We start from the raw sequence: 20,486 nt of genomic DNA, 5'->3' as shown, positions 1-20,486 counted from the left end.
CCAGCTTAGATGTTGTTTCTCCAAGTTACCAAAGAGATTATTTTCCATATAGTTTTCCAAGTCCATATAAAACCCCCACCATTTATTCTCTTTGTAAAGTTGCTAGTGACCTTCGAACCTATTCTTTACCCTGGGTACCTACCACTCTAAACTTTTCCCATCTTTGCTATTTCTTTCACTATTCTCATTCTCCAGGATAGGTCTGAACTTAAGAAATTTAAACCAATTGATGAGTGAATAACTATCTAACCTGATGGTTCCAAAAATTTAGCATGTAGCAGAATCGCCTGGGTGGTTTAAAATGGTTTGTTAAAGAGCACATCACTGGGCTCCATCCCGTTTCTGATTCAGGAGCCTGTGAACTTGATCTCTAACAGGTTCGAAGATGATGCAGAAGTTCCTGGTCCAAAATTTTGAGAACACCAATCTATCCCATGGAGGATGATTTGTGCCCAGAAAAGGAAATTTTTACCTTAAATGTATCTAATTGGGAAATGAATAGGGAGAGGAAAGATGACCTTCTTGTGCTTTGTCCTCTGCTGGAACACCCAGTGGCCCATGGAAAAAGAGGGATGCTACCATGCAAATAGATTGACATGACCCCTAGACCCCATCAACCAATCCTTACCCCTAACTAGGAGCTTTATAAGCAACTCTGCATTTTCTCGGCATCATATAAACAGTGAGGGCAGATTAAAATGCTATGGTTAAATGGATGAATGAGGCTTTTCCTTGTGCCAGGTATTATGCTAAGAAGTTATCTGATTTGATTCCTCACAGCAGATTTAAGAAGGTACTATGATCACATACAGTATGGATGAGAAATAAAGAAGTTATTTAACAGGTGGAAGAATTTGGAACAAGGCAGCCTAATTGGCTGATTCCTCCTATGATTTTATTAACTTCCATCTATAGGCAGAAATTGCCTCATTTGTGCTTATGACAGTATACCTGATGTGGAAGTGGAATCTGAGACAGCCCCCTGCACGAGTCTGGCACTATGTGGTAGCTGTAGGCCAGATTATTCTCCCCAGTGCATTCTCCTGCTGAGGGAGCTTGAACTAGGCATCATTACACAGGGGTCACAGAGCCAGCATCAAGAGCAGTAGCTGCAACAGCTGTTCTTTTGGTTAAAGCCTGTCACAGGACCAGCCCAAATTTCAAGTGGTAGAATAAACTCCACCTCTTGATGTGTGAAGTGGTATTTTTTATTTCGCCTGGGGGATTTTTTTTAAATTTATATATATTTTACATCTTTGTTTATTTTTAAACAATGTTTGCTTTCCCCCACCCCCCTCAGGTGTAGTCCCCCTAGAATTTCCTTCACCAATTCACCCATGAACCATCACCACCATCCTTGTGCTCCTCCCTTTTTGAACTGAGTTTTTTTGAGTATATTTTAAGTAGAGGAAACTGGGAGGGAGGGTAGTGTGAGGGAGAAGGTCAGGATGGTAAAAACAGAGGATTTTGTAGCAGGAAGTGGAAGTAAGGTTTGGAGATGGAATGGGGGAGCAAGTTGTCATTGTGCTAACATGTCAGTTTCTGTGTTGGCACATTCTGTGCTTTCCTTGGATGCCATCAGGATCCTTTGGGACCCCTGGCTGGTTTTCTTCTTTCTGATGATCTCATATTCATTCCTCTTCTACCTTCAAGAAACGCCTTTTGCATCACTGTTGCGCCAGCAAGCAAGCACAGGGGAGGTTCACTATCGATTTGGGGAGACGGATAAAGGAGAGTTCTGGAGCCCTTGGTGGATTTATCAGGCTTTAATGCTGTCTCAGGGAACCAGGTACACAGGCACAGCAGGCAGGGAGGCTAGCATGCAAGGAGACAAGCAAGGGCTGAGCAGGGTGGCACTGGGAAGCAGGCAGGCAGCTGAGCCCCCCAGCCCCCCTGGAATCATTACTCTTTCTCTGGGCTCTTGTGGTCTCACCTCTTCTGTAGTTACACGTCGTCCTCTGGTGACGTTGTCTCTGAGTGACGCCGCCCTTGAAGCCCTGGCTTCTAGGCTCACGTGTGCACACTTACGTGTGCCCACACCCATGCTCAGGTGTCCACATTCAGGCACATGTGCCCTGAGCCCACACTCCCAGGCACTTCCTGCATTAGTAGAATCAAGGCTGTTGGTGATAGCCACAGAGGCTAGTGGCATAAAAAATCTGATTAATTCATTTATCCTCCAGCTAGGTACTGTGATTGGTATTGTGACTCTTAAAATATGTGTGTAGGCTTTTTAACATATAGACCAAATTTCTCACAAAGTGTTTTATATATGTAAAATTAAAATGTATCCTCAAAAGCGTTTTCCAGGCATTTTTGAGTAACTTTACAATTAAACTGGAAACTGCAACACCAAAGAGTCACCACAAGATGGTGCCATAAGAATATAAAAGTAGCTATTTTCTTAACTCTCCCTTCTCACATCATAGCTAGAACTTATTAATGAGTATGGAAAGCAAAGAAATAGCTAAGAGATCATGTGTGTGGACATACATGTGTGGGCACTTGAAAGACTAATTACTACCTAATAAATTACTATTTTATCATAATACTGCCCCTGACTGTTAAAAAAAAAAAAAAGTAGCGTCTTTTTTCTTTTTTTTCCCCTCACCTAGTAAGCAGAACTGGGCTTTATTTATTTATTTATTTATTTATTTATTTAGGTTTTTCAGAATTTATCAGAATTCTTTTTTTTTAATACATCATTTTTCATTTTTGCACAATGTATGCATTTTCATTTTGGTTATATTCCTCATCAAATATACCCCCCCCCCTTATTTTGACCCTAATCACTCTTCTCCTCCTTCTCCCCTCCATTCCCCCCCCCCAGTGTGTCTCTGGTTTATAGTTGCTTGTTGATTTTGATTTTTACCTTATTATAATTAGTCTTTTTCCTGGTCCCTTATTTAGGTTTTCTAAATTCCTGCTATGAGTGAGACCATCCGGTATCTATCTTTTTCTTTCTGGCTTATTTTGCTGATCATGATCCCTTCCAGATCCATCCATGTTGCTGCAAATGGCATAAGTTTATCTTTTTTTATTTCTGAGAAATATTCCATTGTGTATATGTACCACATTTTCTTGATCCAGTCATCTATTTTTGGGCATTTGGGTTGTTTCCAAAGCTTAGCTATTGTAAATAGTGCTGCTATAAACATAGGGGTGCAGGTGCTCTTTGGAATTAATGTTTCTGTGTCCTTTGGGTAAATACCTAGGAGTAGAATTGCTGGATCATATGGAAGCTCCATCTTTAGCGGGTTGAGGAATCTCCACACAGCTTTCCATAGTGGTTGGACCATTTTGCCCTCCTACCAGTGGTGGAGGAGAGTTCCTTTTTCTCCACATCCTCACCAACATTTGTTGTTGCTAGTTTTTTTAATATGTGCCATTCTCACTGGTGTAAGATGGTATCTCATGGTAGTTTTGATTTGCATTTCCCTGATTACAAGTGATGTTGAACATTTTTTCAGATGCCTGTTGGCCATTTGCATATCCTCTTTGGAGAAGTTTCTTTTTAGCTCTTCTGCCCATTTTTTGACTGGGTTATTTTCTTTGTTTTTGTTGAGTCTCATCAGTTCTTTGCAGATTTTTGTGATCAGTCCTTTGTCATTAGTGTTGTGTGCAAAAATTTTCTCACAGTCAGTGGGGTTTCTCTTTGTTTTGGTTATTGTCTCTTTTACTGTACAGAAGCTCTTTAATTTGATGTAGTCCCAGATGTCTATCTTTGCCTTCACTATCACTGCTTTGGGTGATGTGTCTGTAAAGTTGTCATGTAGTGTTTTGCCTACATTTCCTTCTATATAAAAAAAGTAGCCTGTTTTAAGAGATAATAAGATTAGAAAATAAATGTTTAATGATACAAACTTTATTTATGTGGTACATGCAGAAATAGGGCTATTTATTATTTAACCAAGGAGTTTATTATTTAACTAAGGAGTCTTTTGCAAAATCTAGGTACCATGGTGAAAATAAAGCAAATATTGATGAAGTACCAGTGAGTTTCTAACAGTAAGTGTACTAGGAAATGAAGCATTTCAGTGTGAGGCAGGTGGGTTCAATCACAATGTGCTTTCTCCCTAGACCTCTTAATTTTAAGTCTCCAGAAATCTCTCTGTGAAATAATAATTATACCGCCCATTTATTAATACAGCCTATATAATATCTTTTATTTTTAAATATCTTTTTTTAAAGATTTATTTATTTGTTTATACAAGCACTGGGTACAGTCAGAAGTGCGGGAGGGTGAGAGAATTCACCAGAGCCAGAGCGGGGAGCAGAGCAGGCAGAAGGACCAAAGCACACTGCTGAGGGGAGCAGCGGGCGGCAGGAGAGGTCTGCGCGCCATGTGGGACCCTCCTCCGGTGGCCGGGGAGCAGCTGGGAATCGAACCGGCGCTGCAGAGGCTGTGGGCAGATTTGCAACCCAGCACTCAACCGCTGTGCCACCGGGGAGGCTCCTATATAATATCTTATGGTCTTCCATGAATAGACTTAGAAGGGGATAAGTTCTTGGTCAAAATGTACCAACTTTTATCTTTGAGAAGAGGGAATTTACTTTCCTTAGTATGAATAGTTATTAAGAGCCAAAGAATTGTCTCAGACTTGGAATAATTTAGACTCAGATGATACAGTAGAAGGAATATTGATGTACTTTTCTGACACTCTCTTGCCCAGAATAAATCACTGTATGTTTCCAAGTATTTTGTAAAGCCCTGGCTCTATTCTTCTAAATAAGAAAAACATTAGTGTCCCATATCTCTACTCCCCAGGTAAATTTAACTGAGATTTATATTGTAAGGCTTATTGAGATTGAGGTTCCTTAAGGGTGAGAGTAGAACAATTTGGAAATAAGGTGAAGATTCAGATTACAAACGGATCTTGAGACAGAGCCTTGGCTGTTTGGGATGGTGTCAGAAGTCTGGAACTATGCCAAAGGTAGGCCTGAAAAAGAACAAATCCATATTCTGAAGTAGTTCTGTGGTTAAAAAAAAAAAGTGAAACAATAGTGTGAAATGTGTAAGCACAGAACCCTAAGGAATCAGTATATAAAGGAGCTTGAGAAGGGAACTTTTTTAATAAAAATATTAAAAGATGTGCTTGGCCTTTTTTAGTGAAGGACAGATAGCCTTTTGCTTTAAGAATGCTTTCCACTATGAAATTTTACATATACAATATTTTTTAAGTAGATAAGTGTTATTTTATATCATCTTGATTTTTAGATTTTAAAAACCAAGAATTGGCACCTTTCAGTGCGTTAGCTGAAACTCAGATAATTATGGCAAGTGTTTGGGTGGCTGAGTGATTTGAATCATCAAAGGCACACTTGAAATCTTGGTGTCTTCTTGGAATAGAAGTGTTACCTATTTTAAATGAATGTAGGGAGAAATGCTTTCAGTAACTGGCTTAATAGAAATTTAAAATTAGCAAGTTTGATTTCTCACAGTGGGATGGATGTTTTGTCACCATGACGGACCAACTTTATTTTTTTTTTCATTTTGCAACTTTTTTTTTAATTTTGTATATTTTTATATCATTTTTGCATAATGTATGCTTTTTTTGGACCAACTTTCTTTACAGGGGAATGTTCTAGAGTGTTGCAGTCAAGAAAGATGTTGGACATTGCTCTATGTTAGGTATATCTGTGGAATGTTAAAACTGACCACAGGTTTTTATCCTTGGCATTGATGGGTTTTCAGGAGCTGGTTCTTAGGCCAACTGTGAAATATGTTTGACTGTCTCCTAATTACCTGAGGAGTTGGAGGAACTTGGTGGGCCAGATATTGTATTTTTTGTCACTGAGTATAATGGCATTCATGTCACATTAACCCACTTCACTTCAAGAGCCTTCTGTCTGGTGAGCAGAGACCTCCTTGTAAACCAGAGACTGGAGGCCTGCAGACATTAGAAGTTAATCTGCCCTTATGTAGATGTGATATAAAAGGTAGAAGGAGATGTTGATTTTGATCCTGGAGAGTTAACTACTCCAGATAGTTACTTGTAGAAGTTTTAATAATTTTATTAAACCACTAATGCAATATTTTGGTTCCTAAAGAAATAATTTACCAAATTATGTTACACTGTCAAAAATGAATAAATGCAGTTCCCTTATTCACAGGAAAAATGAATTTGTGATCATATTCGAAACACTAAGATTAGAGTCATACATTCCTAGTACAGTGAGTAGGAAAACCAGTGTTCTCTGTAGTTCCTGCCTACTTCAAATCTGGGCCCCACAAAGCATTCAAGAAATGCTTTTATTTTGGCAGGGGAGTGCCCTTGGTTTTTAATTTTTGTAAATAAAGTTGTATATATTGAAGGTCTACAACGTGGTGACTTGATATACATATTCCAAGTGAAAGTATTGCTATAGCCAAGATAATTAAATGAATCCATCTTCTCATAAAACCATCAGATTTTGGTGTGTGGTGTGAACACCTGAAATCTACTTTCTTGACAAATTTCTAGTATTCAATATTATTAACGCTAGTCTCATACTGTACTTCAGATCTCTACACTTACTCATCCTACATAAATGCAACTTTGTACTTGTTCACCATGATCTCTCAGAAGATATTGCATATTCTATAGGACCAAAGTCCAGTGTTAATGATTTTATATGTTAATGTTCTTTAGTGTACTTACTATAAAAAAACATTTATTTGTAACATATGCTTATAGGAAAACTCCAAGTAAATACAACATGATATTTATATTTCTTAGTAATATTCTTTAAAAAAATTTTAAGTCAAGCAGTTAGAATATTGATGGTAAAGAATATTACTGTTTTGTTTTTTTTTTGGTGAGTCACTTCAAAAAATTCTGACATCAAATACTATATATAGTGTGTAAAAATGAAATAGAGACCTTTAATTCATAAGATAAAACTTATTTTTTGTTTGTCTCTGGCATTCTGACATGTGATATTCAATATTATGGACGACTTACCTTGGGGTACAGTGAGAAGAATGTGAAATATCCCAGTGTTTTATGCCTCATTCTGAAAGTATAGTCTTCCTTTTAAAGTTTCCTTTTGAAAAGAATGTTGAAGGATAGATTTGGTCCTTTAGCAGTGAACTTAATGTATATATGCATGCTGATTCTTAATAATGAATATCTAGAACTTAAGTGATGTCACAATGCAATATTCAATTAAGATAAAATAAATTTTTGTTTAAAAAGAAATATTTATGGCAAGTGTCTTTCACATTACTGGGTATAAGGTAGGTAATCAACGAGTGATTAGTACTATCATCCTTTCATTTTATTACTATTTATTTTATTATAATTATGAATGGCTTTTTCTTGCCTTTCATTCCCATATCCTAGTGTTGTCTGTCTTGCATTAGAGCCACATTTCTGCTCTGCTTTGTGTCTTAATAGCACCTTCTCTCATAATTTTTTGCCTACCCTGTTAAAGCAATGTTAATCTCCAAATCTCTTACCCACACTTGAGAATGCTTAGGTACTATTTTCCAATCCGTAAACTTATAACAACCATTTCATCATTTCTACAGGTCCACAATCCCTTATTTGAAACTGCTGAAATCTAAGAAACTCTGAAAATGAGAAGGTTTTATAATTCATATTTATGGCAAAATGTGACCTGAATTGATGTGAAGTTAATGATAGCTTGATTTATCCCATTTAGCATGAATATGCACGTATTTTGCTACAGAAATGTTAATGTGTCTGATTATAGAGTGTTGCTCAGGACCTTACTGGAGGTATTATATAGTTCATGGTATATACAGAGTATTATCTTTCTAAAATCCGTAAGAATCTGAATTCTGAAATGCATCTGGCACTAAGGGCTTTAGAAAATATATTGAGAACCTATGATAAAATATTATAATTCAGTTTTAAACTTTTATCTTCTTAGTAAGGAGCTGCATGTATGATAATAAAAACAGTTTTAGGCACACAATCTCTCACAGCCTGTTTTCTAAGGGAAGAAAAGGAGGGGGAGGGAGGAAGAGAGGGAATGGAAAAAGGAAAAGGAAAGAGAATACTGAGAAATTGAATCAGTGATGCCCAAAGCCATTACTATAATACAGCCAAGTGTTGTCCTGCAAGCTTCATGAGGCACAAAATGAATGGAATTCGGGAAGCAAAAGGAACTGCAAAGGATGAGCATGTTCTCCTAAGATATGGGTATATGTATACACACACAGGTGTTGCATGCAAATGTGCCTGCCCACTCATGTTTGTCTAAAGCTGTCTCCAAGGATGGATGTCTGACAGTTGGCCTGTAGGGGGTCAGCTGTGCACACAGGGACACAATAAGGATACCCATGGGACTGACTTGTTTTAACACTGCACCATTCTGCTGTGTTATGTCAATGCATGTTGGGCATAATACTTGTTTTTAGATATTTTAGATTGAAGACACCTGAAAGCTAGTAGTGTTTCTAGAACTGAATGCAATCATTCACAGATCTTCAAATAAAGAATTACCTTATTGGATCCTGATTTGTTCTGCCTTTAAGAGTCTCAATGAGAAACTAAAATTCATTAAAAACAATCTGAATAGAATGTGTTCTTTGTCAATGCTACCTACTAGGAATTCCTTCCAGGTATTTTTAAGATCTTGATAAGTGCTTTCCTTTTTGTCCTTCTAGCTTCAGACTTTGTATGTACATGTCAGAGTTCTCTCCATTTCTCAAATCATTGCTGCTACCTTCTGGGGTGTGGCTGCCATTCACCTTTTTAAGATTATGTCAACTTGTTCTTGATCTTATAATTTAGTGATGAAAGAGGAAGATGGTATAAATTTTGGGGTGGCTATGGGTGGTATGTATAGATTTAAAGAGTTGTAAAGTTTTTAAAAATAATAAAAACTAGGGTATTAAAAATGTTCTCTACCTTATTTCATTGTGACGCAAAATACATGAAAATCCTTATTGTGTAAGAATTTGTCTTGGAGTAAAATTGATAGTATTTTGCCCTGATGCTAACATATCCCTGCACATTTTTACTATCATTATTTAAATTTAGAGACAGGCACTTAGGGGTTAAAGGATATTTAACTTGCTCCTTAATCAACATCTGTGTCAAATATATGGAATTTTTAAATTATAGTTTGTAATAGCCTCCAGTGATTTCATTTGTCTGTAGGGAAGTCCTAGTTACCTACAGCTATTTTGATTTTTGCAGCTTTTGTAAGTCCTTATAATATAGACTACTGATTTCTTCTCTGTATCCTGCTCATTGTTGAAAAGCCAGAGCTATTTTTAACATTTGCACAATTTCAATAGATGATTCTTCATTCCACAAGGTTTGGTGCTAAATCTGTGGAGCCTTTCATAATCATATCCTTTTTGTGGTTTGCTTGAATTTGATCACAGTGGCTGATTTCATGCATTGATAATGAAGGCTTAGGTTGCCTGTTTCTCGGCATAAATCCACCTCAGACTTGTAGGTTGACAGTGCTTCTGGGTTTCAGCACGCATGGAGATAGAGAATTGAAATTGCTCTGCTTTCTTTACAAATGACTCAGAGTGTGCTTGTCCTTCCCTAAAATGTTGCCAGCGTGTAAAGGATTTTCAATGAGCAGTGCAATAAGCCAGCATCTGGGAAGGTTTGGAGCTGCACTGATATAGCGTGGTACTGTCACACAGATCATCAGGGCTGGAGCAAAGTCTCGGTAGCAGTGAGCTTTACCCTGGTCACATATTGGAAGTTTTGTTTATCCAACTTGGTTGCTCTTGAAGCTGGTGAAAGCCCTGCCAGGATGTGGAGTGGACTTCCTAGCAGAGGTGAGCATTTTTATTCTAAAACTTGGATGCTGGGAACTGGGGTGTCAGTAACAGATTCTTTCGTACGCTGTGTTGAATCCTGTGGAGTTATCAATTGTGTTTATCACGTCATGCTGACAGATCTGAAGGGGCAACAGAGAGGAGCAAAATATATGATTCTTTCATTTTATTGGGAAGTAACTCCCTAAATGGGTGTGATAGCATTCTTTTCTTCCTGTGTTAGCTGTTTGCCGAGGACATCTTACCAGTAGGTGACTTCCTTTGCATTTTAAACATTTAGAACAAGTCAGTGATATTATGCGATTTGCTCTCATTACTGAGAGTAGGTAATTAGCAGTGTTATTATGTGCTTCAGGTATATTTAAGAAGGCTATGTGCTAAATGTACTTTGTAGAATTTTAATGTGAAAAATGTAAAGGTGGAAACAAGTGATGTTTACCAGGTAACTAAGCATGCAAGTGAAATGGGTTGCATATTGAAATTGACATATTGCTAAGCTTGACATTATTAATTATTAAAAGTTATGACCTATCATGCACTGAGAAACCTGCTGTAATTTATTTCTAGTGATGGTGTACTGAATGACAGAAGGAGAAAATCAGCAACGTTTCTTCCTAAGATCTGTTTTAACTACATATGACATTTTAAATGTAGCAGAATTTAGTATTTCAATGTAAATAAAGTATTGACACTCACTTGGGAAGTTAAATTACTAGGTTATCATGCTCAGAAAGGTTTGATGTGGCATTGTAAGTGCAGAGTTTAGAAAATCAACTAGATAAGGGCAGGCTCAAAGTTAGCCTCTGAGTAGATGGCATCCTATTGCTTAGACTCTTCTGAACTATAATTCTTACATGATGAGAAGCTGTTTCTAAAGATGAAAGGGATATGAGTGTTATGATGTATTCAAATAGCATTATGCTTATTAAATGTCTGTTCAGGATATTTGGTTTGCAGAGAAATCTTTATTTGATTAGAAACTAACACGGCACATGGGGTATGTACATATATATTTGTGTGCATATGATTTACTAAATTTGAGGCTGCTGCTTTATAGCTTTCAGTTTTAAAGTTTTAGCTAAATGTGTATTTGTTTGACAGAAGATTCGAGAACCCTATTCATTGCCTGTACATGTAAAGCTTGGCTAAGCAGACGCATCAGGAGCAAGCCATTTGTGTTCGCCAATCTGTCTCAGCAAGTCCCACGGCCACTATCTTGCTAGAAGCCACTGTGTGCTTTTGAAAGCATGAAATTAGTTTTATACTGAGCACATGGTTTCTCATTTAGCATCTCTTTTTATGGTAATGGTCAATTTATGGTTCACTGCCAGGATTTCCATGTTCTGTCAAAGCTGATAGCTTCTGCTAAGGTGTCTCTATGAGATAAATTTTTAAAAAGTGGGGTGGGGAGATATCCTAATTAGACCCTCAAGAAAAGAAGAGACTCTTACCTCTACCTAGTCTACTTTCTGAATGCACTGTCATTTCTCCAAAGTTCCTGTATGTTGTTTCACCTGGGATCTACAGATTTAAAGTTTGCCACTTTGGACATCACTGAACATGCAACATCAAAATAGCTATGTTCTGAAATGTAAAGTGTTCATCATTTTGCAATGTATTTGTAGAAAAGCAGTCTCTTAATCCTGACTGTATTGTATAATTCATCTTTAGGCTTATCTGCTTGTTTGGTAATACAGCCTACAGCTAGTGTTGGAGAGAGTGCACAGTTTTTATATTTTATAGTTGATAGAAACTACCCAGACCTCATTATACATATATGTGCTATGAGCACAGTCAGTTAAGGAATAAATTAAACTGTCAGAAGATACATTAAAAATATTGAAAAATGTCTTTTCTCATACAACTGCCTCCTGTTGCAAAGTAAAAGCTTTCAAGTGCTGAATTTATAGAAATATTAAAAATAGTTCTGTTTGCTTCCACAGAGTGGTAATAGATGGGATGCACTAGTAAATGTTGTAAGAATGATTTCCTTAGCCTTTCCTTTTCGTTAGAAAATAGCCTTTATTGAAAGTTGTTCTGGTCTTAAAGCATTTTTAAATAAGTGTGATCTAAATTAACTACCTTTAGTGAAGTATTTATTCTTGAGTTTATTCTTTGTGTGGTGGTAATGGATATACTAGTGGATTCGGGTACATATTGTAATGGTGCTAATATACTTTTATACAGTCTTGGCAATGGAACTGAAAACACCTCTGAAATCTTGAATTTCTTTTTTTTTCTTGTTAATCCTTCGATCTTTGCCTAGGTGAAGTAATTTCACATGATTAAGGATCAGATAAAATGTTATTTATTGAAAGGCAGTGATATAATCTGTGCCATTATAATCAGAAGATTTTCTGTTTTTACATAAAGCATAATTTCAAGCAACTGAATTTTTTCTGTCTTTGGGATTGTCATGTCACAAGTCATGGGGATTGTCATGGAGGATTGGTTTTGCTTTACATTTTGACTTACAAATAAATATCTCATTTGTCCCACTTCACCAAAGTTCATGGAACAAATTGGGTTTGTAGGTTGAGAATCCGAAGGTTAGAAGGGCATTGAGATTTTTATTTTTAATTCCTGGTGATATAATGTGTTTAGTAAATGAAACATAGAGAAGCTTTAGAGTATCAGAATTCTCTTATAGTAACGAAACTTGTCATGTTACATAGATCAGAGAACATTCTCTAGGAGAAGTGAAGGATAGTTTAGCATATCTGCCTCAAGTCTTAGCAGCAATTTCTTGAATTAGGATTTAGAAAGTTACCATGAGAATGTAAATCTTACGAATCTCAGCAAGTTACCTGCAACTCTTCACTTTTCTGTCAAAGCTAGCAATTCTGAGTTTTCTTCAGCAATTTTTTAAAAGACTAGTTATGCAATGTAACAGATGTAGTAAACCTGAGAAAAATGATTACATCAAAGTACTCTTAAAGTTCTTTGAGCTTTCCCATTGTATACATTCAGTGATTATAGTTTGTAGTTTGTTTTGAGGTATGCTACCATGTGCCTATGTGATATAAAAATATACAGGTGGGTTTTTATTTAATTCTTATAACAACTGTATAATATATTGATGTAGTACTCATTGTACATATACTAAGCTATTTCTAAAAACTCCTGTTTCCAGGCCAGTGCTACTCCAATTTTAATCATACCAGAAACAGAACATTCTTATCCTGGCTCTGAATGTCACTCTTTATACTTAGGCAACCTCCCCATAGGAGGTTCTTAAACCTTCGTTCATCTCACCTAAGGCTGTATTGCAAAATCCTCTCTATTCATTCAGCCCTCTGCATTACCTTGCTTCTTTCCTCTCAATTCCTAGTATTTCCCTCCCTCTACCATTTTTGAAACAAGGAAACCTGTTTGGATCCCCTACTGGTTAATTAAATGTGATAGTATTTAATTCAAGTTTTGGAAATGGATTTACTCTACCATCCCAATAAAATATTGTTCAGTAAACCATATTTATTCAGTTAAGTCATGCCCTCCAAATTTTTTCAAAGCCTACTGTCTTATGAGACAGATTCTATTTATTTCATTTTTTATATCTATTAATATACTGCTATTTCAATCTTGATTGTTTTGGATCTCAAAACAAAAAATACGTATCTTTTTGCCCCTCTCCAATCTATTTTCCACCTTTGTCTAGTCATAAATATACTGTGTTATGTATTACTACTTCTGAATTTTAAAATGATACTGGTGGTATTATCTGCCATCTAGACTGCATTCTTTGGGAGAAGATTCTGGTTCCACTTCACCTTAAATATAACTTTGTTCTAATCTACATGTCAGGAGGACATGTCAATGTCCTCCTACTTATGTCAGTCCTATTTGGCTGTGTGGTCTGTTTGTTGTGGCAAAATACCAATGTGAATCCACAATTTAAATTTCAGTCACTTAGTATCTTCCTTGTAATTATCCTCAAATAATTCTTTGTAATTATCCTCAAACTTTTTGTAAATTTCTTTCTTTGTAATTTTCCTCAAACTTTTTGAAAAATCACTGATGGATAAATTGAAGTTTCTAGTACTTTGAGGGATTCTCTTTTAATTTCATAAACAGCAAGATTGCTGAATAGTTAGCAAATGGCAATTGAATAATGAATAGGTGCCTCCCACAGAGAAACCTATTCACTGTCAGAGTGAAGAGACTTCTGTCTTTTGATTTTGTCCAGAGAACCTGCAACACCCCTTGGGAATTTAGCTGAACATCTTTTGCCAACATTTCAAAATTGGTGCATGCATTTCATTTGGAGAGCTATGGTAATGTTATTTTATTTTATTTTTTCTCTGATTCACATTTTGTTAGTGTTGAGTGTTAGAAGATGATGGAGTGAATGACTTGACCGCTAGAAACCTATGTTCCTTCCTGCATGGTAAAGTGGCATTTCTTTTATATTTATATTTATACACACATATGTATGTATATGTAGTTTATTTATGTATATTTTATATCACTGTTCATTTTTGTACAGTGTTTGCTTTCTTCTCTCAGGTGTACTCCCTATAAAATTTCGACCACCAATTTGCCAATGCACCATCACCATAGTCCCAGTGTTCTTCTCTCCACTGTTTTGATCTCCCCCCTTCCCCTCCCCTGTGGAATGTCTTTGATTTATAGTTGCCTATTAGTTTTGGTTTTTGGTTTATTGTTATTTTTTTCCCAAAGGGTGGCATTACTTTACTCAAGTTTTTTTTGGGGGGGGTATTGGAAAGGAGAATCTGATTTTTAAAGAAATTTCAAGATATTAAGGGGGAAGAGCAGATTCAAAAATGAATCCACAAGGACTTATTTTTTCTTTTGTTTTTCTACATTTTATATATTTTTATTATGTATGATAAATAATATTGTATTCATGATAAATTAGTTAACTTTCACTTAACTGGAGCTTTCAGATTTTCTGTGATTTTAGTATACAACACTTTTATGTAAATTAAGTGGAGAAAGCAGTGGCTGTCACTGTGTATACAGGTAGTTAGAGATCTTACGGGTTGTGAATCATGCTTTACTTAGGAAAAGGGAAAAACAGGAATGGCTTAGAAATAATCGCTAACATTTACCTTTTGCTTCAGCTACAACTGATTTAACCAGTATTGGATCAGGAAATTTTCTTATTTTCTTTTAATCCAGTAAATGCAGTAAACAGTGTATGAGTTTGGAAATAAACTCACTGGTAACCAACATTTTCGAATTAACTATGTACTAGATTCTTTACATGTATAAATTCATTTAATTATCATAATAACCATAAAAGTAAGTGCTATTATATTTATTTTATAAGTTGGGAAACTGAAGTACAGAGAAGTTAAATTACCTGTGCAAAGTTATACAGGTAGCTCATTTGGGATTTAAGCACAGGCAGTCAGGCTTCAGAATCTATGACTTTTTTTTTTTTAATAGAGGCATGTTTTATTTATTTATTTGTTTGTTTGTTTTTGTTTATACATGCACTGGGTACAGTCAGAAGCGCGGGAGGGTGAGAGAATTCACCAGAGCCAGAGCGGGGAGCAGAGCAGGCAGAAGGAGCCAGAGGTGAGCGGGGGAAGTTCGCCCACGCCAGACCCCCTCTGGCCTGCAGTCCAAGCCCAGAGGGGGAGCAGGAACCCACCGCCGGGGCAGACCAGGCGCACAGGGGAGTGTGTCCCCACATCGGCATTTTAGAACAGGGACCTTTCTCCAGTAAAGACTGCTTGAAACTGACAGATGACTCCTGGAGGAACCAGAGGAGAGCAGAGAAGCTCACCCAAGATGCCGGCCAGTCCCAACTACACAGTGTCCCAACGCATATGGCAAATTAGAAAACAGACAGTAGGGAGGAGAAGAACCACACGCAACCTAGCAACTCCCCAGGGAAAAAGCACACCACAAAAAGGAAAGCAGCCCCCAGATTGCAACGACAGTAACTTGGAAGAACTTCTGAGCCTTCCAGAAAGAGAATTTAAAATTGCCGTGATTAAAAAACTGACAGAAGTCATAAAGGAAAACAATGATAAGGGAAAAATAATCAACAATCAGAAGAATGCAATTGAGTCCCTAGAGAGGGAAAACAATGGTCAGAAGAATGAAATTGAGTCCCTAAAGAGGGAAGTAAAAGAAATGCAGGAGATCAAAGAATTAATGGAAGAACTAAAGAATTCTGGGAAAAGCAATGAAAGCAGAATAGATGAAATGGAAGAACGAATAAGTAATCTTGAAGACACAGAAATAAAAAGAACCAAAACAGAAAAGGAAAGAGAAGTACGAAGGAAAAAGAACGAAGAAAGACTTCGGGAACTATCTGACTCCATGAGGAAAGGAAATATAAGAGTTATAGGAATACCAGAAGGAGAGGAGAGAGATGTAGGAACAGAGAAAATATTCAAAGAGATAATTGAAGAGAACTTCCCAAATGTGAAGAAGGAGCTGAAAATTGATATACAAGAAGCAAGAAGAACACCAAACTTCCATGACGAAAGGAAAAATACAGCAAGACACATAATAGTAAAGCTCCCAAGAATCCAGGACAAGGAAAAAATAATGAAGCTGGCAAGAGGGAAGAAACATAACATTCAAAGGAAAGCCAATCAGGCTGACATCAGACTTCTCCGAAGAAACACTACGGGCAAGGAGAGAATGGAGGGACATAGTCAACAGACTCCAAGAAAACAGATGCCAACCAAGAATTCTCTATCCCGCAAAGCTCTCCTTTCTCTTTGAAGAAAGAATATGGACCTTCCCAGACAAACAGAAACTCCGGAATTTCATTGCAACTAAACCCCCACTCCAAAAAATACTACAAGGAGTCCTAAAGCCAGAACCTCAGAGGGACGAATAACAATGAAAGAAGGCCAAAAAAAAAAAAAAAAGTTATTAAAAGAATAAATAAATAAAATCAAAGGAAAGACAAACACAATGGCAAATACAGATGCTAACATATCAATATTAACTCTAAATGTAAATGGACTAAACTCTTCAATAAAAAGACACAGAGTTGCAGCCTGGATTAAGAAACAAAACCCAACCTTTTGCTGTCTCCAGGAAACACATTTAGCTACAAAAGATAAAAATAGGCTCAAAGTTAAAGGATGGAAAACAATCCTACAAGCAAATGGACCAAAAAAGAAAGCAGGAACAGCTATACTTATATCAGATAAAACAGATTTCAAACTCAAAAAGATAAAAAGAGACCCCAATGGTCACTACATTATGATCAAGGGGACAATACTTCAAGAAGAAATAACACTCATTAACATATACTCACCAAACGAAGGAGCACCAAAATATATCAGACAACTGTTATCCTCTCTGAAAACAGACATCAGAGAAAACACATACGTAGTGGGAGACTTCAACACACCACTATCAACAATGGATAGATCAACAAGACAAAAAATAAGTAAAGAAACCAAAGCTCTAAATAAGGACCTAGAGCAATTGGGCTTAACAGACATCTATAGAACACTAAACCCCAAAAAAACGGAGTACACATTTTTCTCAAGCGCACACGGATCATTCTCCAGGATCGATCACATACTGGGGCACAAGACAAACATCAACAGATACACCAAGATTGAAATCATATCAACCATGTTTTCTGACCATGAAGGCATCAAACTAGAAATAAACCATAAAAAGAAGGCAAGGAACTTTCCTACCTCATGGAGATTAAAAACCACACTACTGGAAGACCACTGGACTAATGAGGAGATCAAAGAAGAAATTAAAAAATTCTTTGAATTGAATGACAAGGAGGACACCAATATCCTAAATGTATGGGATGCAGCAAAAGCAGTAATAAGAGGAAAATATATAGCAATAGAAGCTCACATCAAGAAACAAGAAAGAACTCAAAGAAACAACCTAATCTCGAAGCTCAAAGATCTAGAAAAAGAACAACAAAAAAACCCCAAAACCAGTAGAAGAAAAGAAATAATAAAAACCAAAGCAGAAATAAATGAAATTGAAACAAAAAAAACAATCCAAAAGATCAATGAAACCAAGAGCTGGTTCTTTGAAAAAATCAATAAAATAGACAAACCCCTAGCCAGGCTCACAAAGGAAAAAAGGGAGAAAGCACAAATAAACAGGATCATCAATGAAAGAGGAGAAATCACAACGGACACAGCAGAAATCAAAAGAATAATCAGTAACTACTATGAACAGTTATATGGAAACAAGTTTAACAATCTAGAGGAGATGGACAAATTCCTAAAACTCTACAATCACCCAAAGCTAGATAAAGAAGAAATAGAACACCTAAACAGACCAATTACAAGCAGCGAAATTGAAATGGTAATCAAAAACCTCCCCAAAAACAAAAGCCCGGACCTGATGGATTTACAAATGAATTCTACCAAACATTCAGAGACGAATTAGTGCCTATCCTTCACAAACTCTTCCAAAAAATTGAGAAGGAAGGGACAATACCAAACACGTTCTATGAAGCCAACATTACACTAATACCAAAACCAAACAAGGACAACACAAAAAAGGAAAACTACAGGCCAATCTCCCTAATGAACACTGATGCAAAAATCCTCAATAAAATTTTAGCTATCAGAATCCAACAATGCATCCATAAGATAATTCACCACGACCAAGTTGGATTCATTCCAGGGACACAAGGATGGTTTAACATCCGAAAATCAATCAACGTTATCCAACACATCAACAAAAAGAAATATAAAAACCATATGATAATATCAATAGATGCTGAGAAAGCTTTCGACAAAGTGCAACACCCATTCATGATAAAAGCCCTTGAAATTCTTGGGATACAAGGAACATACCTCAACATCATAAAGGCCATCTATGACAAGCCAACAGCCAGTATCATTCTCAATGGTGAAAAGCTGAAAGCAATTCCATTAAGATCTGGAACAAGACAAGGATGTCCACTCTCACCACTGCTTTTCAATATAATACTGGAAGTCCTAGCCAGAGCAATAAGACAAGAGAAAGACATCCAAGGAATCCAAATAGGAAAAGAAGAAGTCAAACTATCACTATTTGCAGATGATATGATAATATACATAGAGAACCCCAAAAAGTCCACAGAAAAACTAATTCAACTCATCAATCAGTTCAGTAAAGTGGCAGGATACAAAATCAACACACAAAAGTCAGTAGCCTTCCTATACACAAACAATAAATCTGAAGAAGAAGAAATCAAAAAAAACATCCCTTTTTTTATTGAAACAAAAAAAAATCAAATATTTGGGAATAAATCTAACAAAAGAGGTAAAGGACCTATACAAAGAAAACTATAAAACACTGTTAAAAGAAATAGAAGAAGACACAAAGAAATGGAAAGACATCCCCTGCTCATGGATTGGAAGAATAAACATTATTAAAATGGCCATCCTTCCAAAAGCAATATACAGATTCAATGCTATTCCAATCAAAATTTCAATGTCATTCTTCAAAGAAATAGAACAATTATTGATGAAATTCATATGGAATCACAAAAAACCCCGAATAGCCAAAGCTCTCCTAAAAAAAAAGAAGGGAATGGAGGCATCACACTCCCAGACTTCAAACTATACTACAAAGCCATAATCATCAAAACTGCATGGTATTGGAACAAGAACAGACATACAGACCAATGGAATCGAATAGAAAATCCAGAAATAAACCCACAGATTTATGGTCAACTAATCTTTGACAAAGGAGCAAAGACTATGCATTGGAGCAAAGAAAGTTTGTTCAATAAATGGTGCCGGGAAAACTGGGTCGCTACATGCAAAAGAATGAAGCTTGACCACTACCTCACACCATACACAAAAATCAACTCAAAATGGATTAAAGAACTAGACATAAGACCTGAAACCATAAAATATATAGAAGGAAATATAGGCGAAACACTACGGGATTTGCACATCAAAGACATCTTTACAGACACATCACCCAAAGCAGTGATAGTGAAGGCAAAGATAAACAGCTGGGACTACATCAAATTAAAGAGCTTCTGCACAGCAAAAGAGACAATAACAAAAACAAAGAGAAACCCCACCAACTGGGAGAACATTTTTGCACCCAAAACTAATGATAAAGGACTGATCACAAAAATCTGCAAAGAGCTGATGAGACTTAACAACAACAAAGAAAAGAATCCAGTCAAAAAATGGGCAGAAGAGCTAAAAAGAAACTTCTCTGAAGAGGAAATGCAAATGGCCAACAGGCATATGAAAAAATGTTCAACATCACTTGTCATCAGGGAAATGCAAATCAAAACTACCATGAGATACCATCTTACACCAGTGAGAATGGCACATATTAAAAAAACTAGCAACAACAAATGTTGGCGAGGGTGTGGAGAAAAAGGAACTCTTCTGCACTGTTGGTGGGAGTGCAAACTGGTCCAACCACTATGGAGAGCTGTGTGGAGATTTCTGGACCTACTAAACATAGAGCTTCCATATGATCCAGCAATTCTACTCCTAGGTATTTACCCAAAGGACACAGAAACATCAATTCCAAAGAACACCTGCACCCCTATGTTTATAGCAGCACTGTTTACAATAGCTAAGCTTTGGAAACAACCCAAATGCCCAAAAATAGATGACTGGATCAAGAAGATGTGGTACATATATACCATGGAATATTACTCAGCATTCAAAAAAGATAAACACATGCAATTTGCAGCAACATGGATGGCACTGGAAGGGATCATGCTCAGCGAAATAAGCCAAAAAGAAAAAGAAAAATACCGGATGGTCTCACTCATAGCAGGAATCTAGAA

At 36.6% G+C, this 20,486-nt stretch overlaps 1 protein-coding gene across 7 annotated transcripts in view; it reads left to right on the top strand.

Annotated features, from left to right (window-relative positions):
- The window catches only part of ZNF385B (zinc finger protein 385B), a 366,436-nt gene that overhangs the window by 89,680 nt on the left and 256,270 nt on the right, over positions 1–20,486 (top strand). The window contains exon 1 of one of the 7 annotated variants that reach the window (XM_054699903.1): positions 14,100–14,141. The exons of the other annotated variants lie outside the window; for them this stretch is intronic. The gene's annotated coding sequence lies outside the window, so the exon portion shown is untranslated. Of the gene's footprint in view, positions 1–14,099; positions 14,142–20,486 lie in introns of those variants that run through there. 7 annotated transcript variants of the gene reach the window in all.

This window comes from Talpa occidentalis, unplaced genomic scaffold (assembly GCF_014898055.3).
Source record: "Talpa occidentalis isolate TD23 unplaced genomic scaffold, MPIMG_talOcc4v2.1 talOcc4.3, whole genome shotgun sequence".
Lineage (NCBI taxonomy): Eukaryota > Metazoa > Chordata > Mammalia > Eulipotyphla > Talpidae > Talpa > Talpa occidentalis.
The sequence above is the reverse complement of the archived record's forward strand: the minus strand, read 5'-3'. Positions and strand labels throughout refer to the sequence as shown.